Raw genomic sequence first — 12,099 nt, 5'->3', positions numbered from 1 at the left:
TTTGGTGCTGTTATGCATGGTATGAGGTGTGACCTTGTAGTGCTAGTGTGCTCTTGTGAGCCTTGAACCTGTTGTGTAGTACTGCACAGATATCAACATCCTGAAACATCTGCATTGCAGAGTCGTGTGTGGACAGCATGTAACTCGCAGTTGACATGGCCATCATTGAGTATCAATATGTACATTGTTGTATCCCCTGTGCTACCTATGTAGGTGGCCATCCCTTCACAGCCTCACCACCAGTATGCAAAGATGTGCAAACAGAACACTGTGGTAATTACTATAGGTGTACAAAACAATATAATGACATTCATACTGTAACTGCATCAGGCATGCTGGTATATACCCACAATGCTATAATTACGCTGTACTGTTGTCAACATCATACTATTACAATACGTCTATATAGTCACCCTGTGCATCAGCACCATGTTAACCTGTTCCTGCACCGATTTTACAGATTGCAGGAGGTGGCACAGTTTCATCATATGCACAGGGTGTATACCTGGTATGCCTGAGTCTGCCACTGATACAACCAATTGACATGTCTGTGTGTGTGTGTGTTGGTGAGGGACAGCAGTACAAGATGGGGCAATGTTGATGCAGTGTGTGTGTGTATGCAGTAGCCCTAGGTGTTATCACTTTGCATGTGTGTATTAATGCACACAGTCCCACCTCATGGCTGCCATATACAGGTGTTTGTGGACAGCCACAGACTGTACCTGCCAGGTCATACAGATCACTGTCTGTGGCCACGGACATGGTACCTGTGCCTGGCAGGGGTGCTACGGACCATATCAGGTACCAAGCCAGACTGGGTACTGTCATCAGAAGCAGGTGTTTGTTGACTGGAGACAGGTCCCTGTTGAGACTGTCCAGCACCACGTGCACGTGGTCTCCTGGGGCGGTCCGATGACAGCACAGACCCAGCATTGCTGGGGCTGCTGCTGGCACTATGTGAGTGGCCGCGGCCCTGTTGTCATTTTGCTGGCATACGGCCACATCAACGCCTCAACCGTCCACCATTGCCCTGGCTCATGGACATATAGTTGTGGAACAGATCTAATGTGTCTCCCCAATGTCTGTCAATGACCTTGGTGAAGTTGTGGATGGCAGCCGCAACATCATGCATACTGTCACTCATGGCTGTGCGACATGCTCTCAGCTCCCTCAGACCCTGTCTGGTGTACCGTTCCATACGTGACTGTGCCTGCATTACAGCCCAAAATATAGCTGGGGTTGTAAGACCTCTGTGAGCATGTCTGACAGGGGCGGTACACCCACGGATGCTCCCACGAGAACCCATGGACGTCTGCCTGTGTGGTACCGTGTCAGGGCCCTGGCCATGGCTGCAGTGTGGGGATGCATGTGCCACCAGTACCACATTACCCTGGTCAATGCCCACTGTATCCTGTCCATCACCTAGGGACATTGGTGACAAAGGATGTATTGGCAGGATGACTGTGCGCATTGATGGGGTCGACAGCTGTGTAGTGTCAATTGGCTGACCAATGACGGACCCTGGCACACCTACCTGTGCCATTACACAGGTATCATCATCACTATCCACAGCAGCTGATTTAGGTTCCCTGCTGCACGACACCAGAGCAGCACCAGAACCTGTGAGAATAAGACAGGAAACACAGTTTACAATGTGTACACAATGCCACCACTGATGCACACATGCACACATGCGCACATGCACACATGGGCACACATGCGCACATGTGCACATGCACACATGCGCACATGTACACATGCGCACATGGGCACATGCACACATGCACACATGGGCACATGCACACATGCACACATGCACACATGTGCACATGGGCACATGCACACATGCACACATGGGCACATGCACACATGCACACATGGGCACATGCACACACCTCAGTATATGAGATATCAACCCACAGACACAAACACACCTGCAATCAAACACACAGCACTACTGCTTTAGCCTATTATTACTATTAGTATACAGAGTAGTGAAGGTAATGGTATTACACACTCACCAGCACGGATAGGCTGCCTTGCTGTTACACCAGAGGGACCTGCGGAAAAGAGACATTTATTGTCAGTGGGCACATCTGTGCCATTGATACTGTGGGCATGATACAGTTCAGTAATGCAACAGTTAGCTTCCACAGGTGTACTGCAGATAATGAAGTTATCAGTAATGCACAATAATTACCAAGATTACAGCTACAAATCAAGGACACACCTCACACATGCATAACCTAACAGTGTACAGAATGGTCAACTATACACATGGCATGTTACCTGCACGCTCTGTGTCCTGCTGCTGTGTGGCTCCAGCCTCCATCATTACACATGTATGCTGTTGTTGTTGCTGCTGTGCTGGAGCCACAACACTCAGGAGTAGTCCCTCCAGTCTGGTGAGGAGGGGATGTCTAGCCACCCCACCATCTGTGGCAAGCTGCTGCCTGTGGATATCTGATGCACGCTGATGGACATTTCTAATTAAATCACTGCAGTGATGGCGTACCTGCTCATATGTCTGGTTATGTGTGCCTATGTCATTTACCCGACGGACCAGGTCTTTCCACAGTGCAGCCCTCTCCTGCTGGTTCTGGCTGGTGCGGGAAAAGAGTACAGCAAAATCCCGCACCAAGCTCTGGTGTATCTCCTCCTCCTCTGCAGCAGAGTAGACTGGGTTCCACTGGTGAACCATGGCCCTGAAAAGAAGAAGGGAAATATGTCAACAATATCTGTCAGCAGACTATAGCACACATAATACACATAATACTTGACTGCAGTGATATAACTTAGGCACCATATATAGCATCTGTCTGTCAATTGGGGGATACACATGTACATGACCAAATATCAGTGCTCATCCGACAACTGTGCAACAGTACCTGGCACACTCCATACAACAGACTAGTATACTGCAGCAGTCAATGCACTGTTTCAGGTACAATACACAACCTCACACTGGGGGTTTGAATCAAGGTACTGTATGGGGAACATTATCAGCCCATGCACTGCACACAATGCACATTACATATTTCACTGGTAATGCACACTACTCTTACTTGCCATAACCCTACCTACACCACAGTGACATACAGGGTAACACAGCACAACATATGGCAATGTAGTATGTGTTGATCGCAATACCCCACACACCTGTCTCTGGCCTCACACCAAGGACACACACTACCATGACAGACAGACAGTCATGGTGAGCAATCACACCAGTACACAACATGCACCCAGTCACTAGCACACTTATTCCACCTCACATATTCCGTTTGCAATGTGTTCATGGGTGTGCATTGTGTCCTAGGTAGGTAGTGTGCTTTTGGCCCTGGGCCTACAGCAGCATACTGTTATGCTACCCTGCCCCTTGTGACACATGTGTTATGATCGTACCTGCTCCTTACAAACAGTTAAACAGGGTGACTCATATGGCATATTACCTATCAGCATAACATTCAGCAGGGGTATGTCTGACATCTACTCATGGGGAGCCTTGCTTCTTAATTCTGTGTGGTCTACTACAGGGTATGTCATATTTGTGGGTAGGGTCCCATACCTCCACCATGTGCTCTACACTGCAGTGACAAGGATGACAGACATAGGTAATTTGTGTTGTGGATGTTGGAGGTGTTACCATGGTTGGTAGACAACTGTCATGGGTGTGACTGAACTATGTATATCCAGCAGTGGTAACCTCTATGTAGGTAGTCTGTGTGCGCTCTGTGGTGTTTGAGTGCATTGACACAGTTACTTGCATATGTCTGTGTCCTTCACCATATGTGTAGCTGTCATGGGAGGTACATACCGTGTAGGACATTGTGGGGTGTGGAGGGGTACAGTGACCTACATGTCCATAGAAGACACACCATGTCCGCTGACACATTCCATGTACAGGTATTACAGGACTAGTGTGCCACTGTGTATATCGATGTGGAGCCTATTGTACACTTGCTGACCCTGTTCCCCCCTGACACATGCAGTGGTGGGCAGACATGTACATATGTGGTGGTTACTGGTGTCAGTGTTTTTGAATGGGGTATGGTACTCCAGTATCCACACTGGTGTTCACTCCATTACTGTGACACCAGGTACCTATAGCAAGACATCTGCACACATGTGCCTCACACAGTCTATATATGTGTATATATATATATATATATATATATATATATATATATATATATATATATATATATATGTATTGATATATTTATATCTGTATATGGATATATATCTGTTTGTATATATGTATATATAATATGTATATATAGATGTAGATATATACATATAGATGTGGGGAGAGAGGGAGAGAGTGAGAGAGAGACACAGGGTGAGTGTGAGGGGGAGGGACAGAGAGTGAGAGATAGTCATATACAGACATATCTGTTGTCAGTCAAATCTATCTGTATATGTATAAGCCTCTACAGATATCTATATATGTATGTGTGTATTACATATATCTGTACGTACATATTCTACCAATCTCGATGTCTGTGCAGTAAGTGAGAACCTGGTTCAAGGCTCCTGAGAGCACACCAGCGGTACCAGGCTATACCCCGTATCATGCGTTTTGGCCCCAGGACTCGGTATAAAACAAAAAGGGAGGGGGTGTGTCCATATTCCTGGAGGGCACACACACACCTCCAGGTTAGTGGCAACACATGAAGCATCACAGACCATCCAGGTGCAGATAACCATAGGCAAACCTGCTATACAACTGGTAGCATGTTACAGACCACCCTCATAATTTCAGGGACCACAGTCAGCCTTCCTGTAGACATTGGAGGATATGAATGTCCCACCACACACCATCATATTGGGATACTGCGACTACCCTAACATACACTGGGTGCATTATTCTACCCCAAACACCCTAGCCCAAAGGTTCCCGGAATTCACTATGTCAAATGCAATGGAACAGCTAGTCACCTCTCCCACAACAGGAGATAATATACTAGACCTGATCATCACAAACATGGGGACAATGTGCTACACACTGGAAGTATACCCTCACTAGTCACATCTGACCACAGACTAATCCCCCTGGATATACATATCCCACCTCCCCCACAACACAAAAGACTACAGTGGGAAACCTCTCACATGCCGACTTTACACGTCTTATAACTGAGTTGGTATCCTTAATGCCCACTGGGCCAGTGTAATCCACTTCCCACAATGCAGACACCTTCACATATGCTTCTACAGACATCTCCAAGAATGCATGGATCATGCAATCACAAATGAAACTATGACCCTCTCCACCAAGGGCAGGTGTCCTGTCTGGTGGACCCCAGCATTGAACAAATTGTATAACGACAGAAGGTAGCTACTGCACGGCAGAGCATGCTTCCATAGAACTTCGGCATCTCTCATCAGCAGTAGTAGAAAGATGGGTTTTGTCATACAAACATGCAAGGCCAACAATGAGAGGGACATCGCTATGGTCACTACAGATAACCTCAAGGCCTTCCTCTGCTATGTTACACACCTGGGTGGGAACCCTCAGTTGTGTTCACAGTTAGTTCACAGTGACATACGCTACACTGAACACACAGATAATGCCAACAGTCTGGCAGACAGGTTTAGTGCAGGTTTCTCCCCTCCCTCACCCACACATGTGGAATTACTTATCCCAGCTGACTGTAACCTCCCTGTCATCTCAGATGTCCAGCAGGGAACCACCCTCAGCGGAGCTGTAAACACAGCATCAATGGGACCCAACGGTATTGCAGGTTGCATGTTACATGAACTGCAAGAGGATCTACACATGCACATTACATGCTATTCAGCCATAGCCTTACTACAGCATATGTACCTGGACACTGGCATACAGCAACAGTAGTCCCACTCCACACAGGAGGCACCTCTACAGACCCTGGTAACTACCGCCCCATAAGCTTAACCAGCCTGGTCTGCAACACTATGGAAAGGATCATTATGGTACCCATACACAGAGACATTGGGGACTTAGACACTTGATCCCACCCGGTTTGGCTTTGTAGAGGGCAGATCCTGCCTTATGAACCTGGTTGACGTTTTCAAATCAGTCACTACAGCCATTGCTGAGGGCACAGCTGTCCATACAGCCTACCTGGACTTGCCTACAGCATTCAACACAATACCGCACTCTGCCATCATAGACATGATCAACAGCTGACATGTAAATCCATATGTCACATGATGGATTGCAAACCAGCTAATGGATAGAAACCCTATAGTCAACCTCACTGGTGCCATGGCAGACTCAGAGCCAGTCACATGTGGTGTCCCACAGGGCTCTGTCCTGGGACTGCTCATGTTCGGCATATCATTCTCAGATGTGGAAGCAGACATGGGAGGGTAGTGGCTGACAATGTTCAAAGATGATTGCATACTATGCGCCATAGGTGATACACCTGCTGACACATACATCTTACTGACAGGCCTCACAGACACCAACAACTGGTGCCGGAGTCATGGCCTGACACTGCATGCCACATAATGTATACTCATACCCTTTTGGACGGACAATGTATCTACATATTATCACATAGACAATAACCAATAACCCACTGAGTACAGACAAAGTAATCAGAGACCTGGTGACACTGTGCAATGCTGACCTCTCATTTGGCACCCACGTTGCCAAAGTGGTTGGATGGACTTCCTACCTTGCCCACCTTATCATGAAGGGATTCACATCCACATCAAAAGGGGTCATTGTACCCCTATACTCCTCCCTTATCAGGCCCATGACTGTGTACTATGCCCCATTTGGTATGTACCTCACCTGGCACTTGCAACAGCTAGGGGGACCCCATGAGTACATCACCAGGAGGATCAAGGGTCTGCAACAACTGTCATATGTTGCCAGACTAACGTAACTCATGCTCTATTCCATAGCATACTGCCTAAGTAGGGGTGATCTGTGCCTGATGTAGTAGGCCATGTCCAATCTGGTAGTGATGGACATGTTCCACCTCATACAATCCAAATCCATCAGAAGCACGACAGCTACGGATTTAAACCTCAGCACACATATGAATAGGACATACTGTAGGAACAGATCCATCACTAAGAGGCTTCCCATACTCTGGAACAGGATCCCAGTTCATGTTAGGCAGAGACCCTCACTGACACTGTTCATGTGCATTCTTGACAAGTGGATGGGAGAACATAGGTTTAGAGCAGGGGTCTTCTCTGTGTCACTACTAGACAGAGGCACAGTAAACTAATGCTATTATGTAGGGGAGTCTTCACTGTGTCACTACTATACAGAGGCGCAAGTTTCTAAATCTATTCTATACACTGTCTGCAGATAGCCTAGTACTAAACTATGCCACTGTGAAACTATATCTGTCTATGTATTTCTACATCCCTCTCTATCTATGTATACACATATGCATTTTATATATATATATATATATATATATATATATATATATATATATATATATACATACATATATATATACACATTATATACATATATATATATATATATATATATATATATATATATATATATATATATACATACTCCTTTTTAGTTCCACATATCTATACACACAGTAACGTACTGCTGAACACCCATTACTGTACAACCTACTTGTACATTGCACTACAACCTACATTGCTATGTGCACATAGCTACTGTCACATATATATGTATGTGGAGCCTTCAGTGACAGTTTCAGTATGTCCCCGTCCCTATGCACATCCTCATATACATAGATACAGGCCAATAACACATCTGGAGGGTTCACAGTATGTAGAGTATTATAGTAGTACTTTACATTACCTGTGTTTGTTGCAGCTGTTTGTGTAGGCTTGCAGTTGCTTGGCCTGCTGTCAGCCTCTTTGCTTTGTTGTTTCAGTTTTTTTTTCTTTCTCTTTCTTTCTTTTTCTTTCTTTCTTTCATTCTTTCTTTCTTTCTTTCTTTCTTTTTTTTTCTCTCTCTCTCTCTCTCTCTCTCTCTACCTCCAGTGGGTGCAATGACAGTATTGCATGTGTGGACTGGGAGTACAGGATGCTTTTATAGGTATCTGCACATGTCCATGTGATGGCCTCTGCAGCAATTGTTGGCCAGCATTTACTAATTGCATGCAGTCTGTTGTGTAGTGATTGCAGTTCTCACTGTGATTACAGGCCTGTGCTATAAAAAGGTCTGTTAGGTAGGCATAGCCCTTTCAGATTATCAGGGTGGGGACCATGCTGGTTTGCTGTGGACACTGTTCTGTGAGTGTAAGGGTTGGTATGTCTCTCATATTTCAGGCTGTGTTGTAGACACTGCAATGCATGTTGTTCTGTAAGCTGAGTATTCCTTCCTCCAGTGTCCTGTTCTCTGTGTATGGAAACTGACACCTACGACTAGTAATACTGTGTATATGGGTGTGTGTGCTTTCCTGTGGGGATTGTGGTGTAACTGGTATATAGCAGTGGCTCTTGCAATCTGTTGCTTTGGCTTCAATATTTGGCCTTTACATTCACTCCTTGTATGCCTGCTAGGTGTATTTCCTGTAATGTGTTGCTATGGCTTTCCTATTTTCCATTCACATTCACAGCTTGTAATGTTTGCTAAATCTGTTTGGCCAGCAATTCCCTATGTGTTTGTTGTGGTAGGGTGTTACTGCATGCAGTATGGTCTGGCCATGGTGTGGGCCTTGACACTTACAGGGGTATTTGATCATGCTGCTGAACAGGCCTCAGATACTCTCCGGTGCATCTTTTATCAGCCTCATGGAATGGTACATAGCAGTGGGTTACTCCAGTGACATATTCTGGTACTCTGCAGTTGTGACTGTGGTTTATGTCAAGCATATGTATTAGTACACCATTTGTGCTGTGCAGGTGGTGCATACCTTCAGTCAGTCATAGTTACCATTCTGCCTACTGTTAGTACATTTGACAGGGTGTCAGTGGGGCACAGTTGACATTTGTTTTCACATCAGGGACATCCCTGTAACTCAGTCACAGTTGCTATGTCTGAACTCTTAACTATTCAACTATGGCAGTGTTTATCCTGCTCTGAGTATGTGTGTGGCTTGCCAGATGCTACTGTGACATTATTACCTAGTAGCTACCAACTAGCATGACTGTTTCTCAGCACACAGTACTATTTTACAAATCCACTAGATTTGACAGTAAATATACATGACATGCTTTGTGTACTAGACTTGCTGTATTCCCTTTACATTAGTTCCTACTATTTTATGATATATTTCTTTCAGCACAATGTTCTTGTATAGCACTCATGGCTTAGTGGAAAGTCATGCAGACTAGTGTTTCCAAGGTCCTGGGCTCGAGACTGAGGGAGGTATTTTATTTTGCTGCTGATAAAACTACAGGCCTTGTCATTCAGAGTGACTAAGGCACTTTTAAGCAGTTGTAAGCGGGTTAGCGCTGGTTTGCGCGGAGGTCACGCATGCACACTGCCGCTTAGCTTCACGCACACCCGCTTACTACTGCTTAAATGTGCTTACTGTCACGCACACCAGTGCTATTTTCTTTGAAAGAAAAGAAAATGGGGAGATAGGAAAGTGGTGAAAAAGGGGTCACAAAGAGGGTAGGACAGTAGGGAAACAATGAAACTATGAAACTATGAAACAAGCTCGGGTTTTGCAGGAGGGATGTAGAAAAGGCCCATAGCTGCCCATTTATTCGTCAGCAACAGCTGTGCATATGTTTGTAATTTGGTGTGAAATTTGAAACCTTCCACCCCTGAGAGAGGTGTGAGGACAACAATAATATTTGTTGTACAGCCAATTGTAATTGCCAGTTTACATGTCCAGCAGACATGTGTGCAAAATGGGCAGCTATGTATGGGGCGTAATTTTTTTGTGGGTACAGAGTGCCTTTTTTTTTTTCAGGTGAGAGTGCTATGTCAGGTACAGGAAGTCGGTATAGCTGGGGAGGTAGGTAGGGGAGGTTAACAGACAAGACAAACAAGACGCATACAGGGGTGGTGTATGACACATGTGGGGGGGGGTTACACAATTGACGGGGACAGATGTTTGGATATCTCGAGCCCATGAGCCCACAGATGGCAACAGTGGAACTGAGATCCCCACCCATGGGAAGTTGCCACTGTGCCTTCACTGCCCAGGACGCGGCTGTGTTGGGGGCTGTGTAGGCCGGGCAGCAGGCATGCCCGTGAGTTGTGCCACCCATGCCTCAAGCTGGCATAGGGGCCCAAGCACAGCGTGCCGGATCTCCCTATGCACCACAGTCCGGACACTACGAAAGGTGAGTGGATGTTCTCCTCCGGCCACGCTTGCAGAGGGGGGATGAACCCCATCCCCTGCAGCGCTTCCACCCATAGGTGGCACAGGGCCACCGGAGGAGGGTCCAGCCTGGGCACTACTGACAGGTGCACTCGCCAGCTGAGGTGGGAGAGGTGGGTCCGCTGGAACCCACCTTCCCTGTCGTCCAATGTTTTGCATTATGTTATGACAGTTTGGGTTAGTAACGTACAATACCATTCACAATTAGTTGTAACAGCATGCATTAGTATTCCCATTAACCAAACACCCATAAATTTAAGCCATTGAACAGCAAGCATAACACATGCATAATTTGAACAGCAATACACAATCCAACAACATGCAGGGTTGATTGATGGTAACAGGCCATCAGGTTTGGATGTATGAACAGGGCAGAGGCATCAATGTACATGCAAATATGTATGAACCAACAGGACAAATGTCCAGGGGTGTTAATTGTGAATGCACATACCCATTTCACGTGGAATGGATTATTTGTGGTTATAGAGTAGGGTGAAGAAATATTTAATTAACAACTTCAAATACCTATACATATGCTGTACATTTCTACTAGCTACAGATATATACACACTACAGGTCTGCCTACAGTTTCCTATGTGATAACTACTTCAGGTTGGTGATAGGAATGTTACTGCTACATCAATATACATTTCATATTTATTCATACACATTCATATCTGGCTCTGTTCAGCTACATCATCCTGCTACATTTGCTTTATATAGCTATAGACAACTGTGGATGCTTGGTATTTCAGACAACCATACTATCTGCATATTGCAGACTGAGAGCAACATATCCAGATTTTGGGACACACATTCCAGCTTCAGTACTTTTTCAACACATGTTGCTGTTTGGTTCTGCCTGTCACATTCATTTCATTCTGTACTGACTGCAGTATACTTTATTCAGGAGTTATTCCTACTTTATTGGTGGATTCATACATCTTTCTCACACTCTCTCACTTGTTTTATTTTTACAATTCAGGATGGTACTTAATTATAGGCTTTATTGACATGTTTTACCTTTAGTTATAACAATCCTTTCCAACAGTCTCACTTATGTCATGTTTCAGAATTTCAACAGGGATATATTTCACATGTGTTTTACTCAGCTTCTGCAGCTGTACTTTTCAGCCTGCTGCAGGTTATGTACTATTATATTACAGGTGGGACATCTTTATTTCAGACTTGTTTCATTTTTATGTTTGGATTACAGGCTGCATCACACTTTTGTAATCAAGCAATACTTGCAAACTCTCTTACACTGTTACTTGCACATTTTATTAATTAGTGACTACACTGCACTCTTTTGCTAACTGTCATACTTATATATTTATTTACAGTTACAGGGAGAGAATTACTGACCTGCCTGGTGGCGCATCTGCACCAGCCTATCGCCATAGGCTCGACGGTTCTCAGAACGGACACCTGCAGCTGTAATATAAATGAAGTAATATTGGAATACACATCTCCATAATATCAGCTAGGTTAATTTCTTACATAAATGATTACATGTAACTTACTCAGTAGTGGGGCATTGGGCATTTGCTGGGCTTCCTGGATCCAACGGTTCAGTTGGTCCTGCTTCCATCTCCTCAGGTCCGCATGGTGGTGACGGACCTGCTCACCAGTCCTTGGTATTCCTGTGGCACTGGTGAGATCATGTGCCAACCGGTCCCACGCCTCAGCCCAATATGCTCCCCACAGGACCTGGCCCTGCATGAGTTGGGTCTCATGATTATGGACGAGGAGCCTAACCATATATTTGGACTCCTCAACACCCCACCTCTGTGCTCGGAAGCAACTACCCTCTCCTACACCT

Source organism: Protopterus annectens, chromosome 14.part0 (assembly GCF_019279795.1).
Source record: "Protopterus annectens isolate FY-2018-M chromosome 14.part0, PAN1.0, whole genome shotgun sequence".
NCBI classification, from domain to species: domain Eukaryota; kingdom Metazoa; phylum Chordata; order Ceratodontiformes; family Protopteridae; genus Protopterus; species Protopterus annectens.
This window is presented reverse-complemented; position numbering follows the sequence as displayed.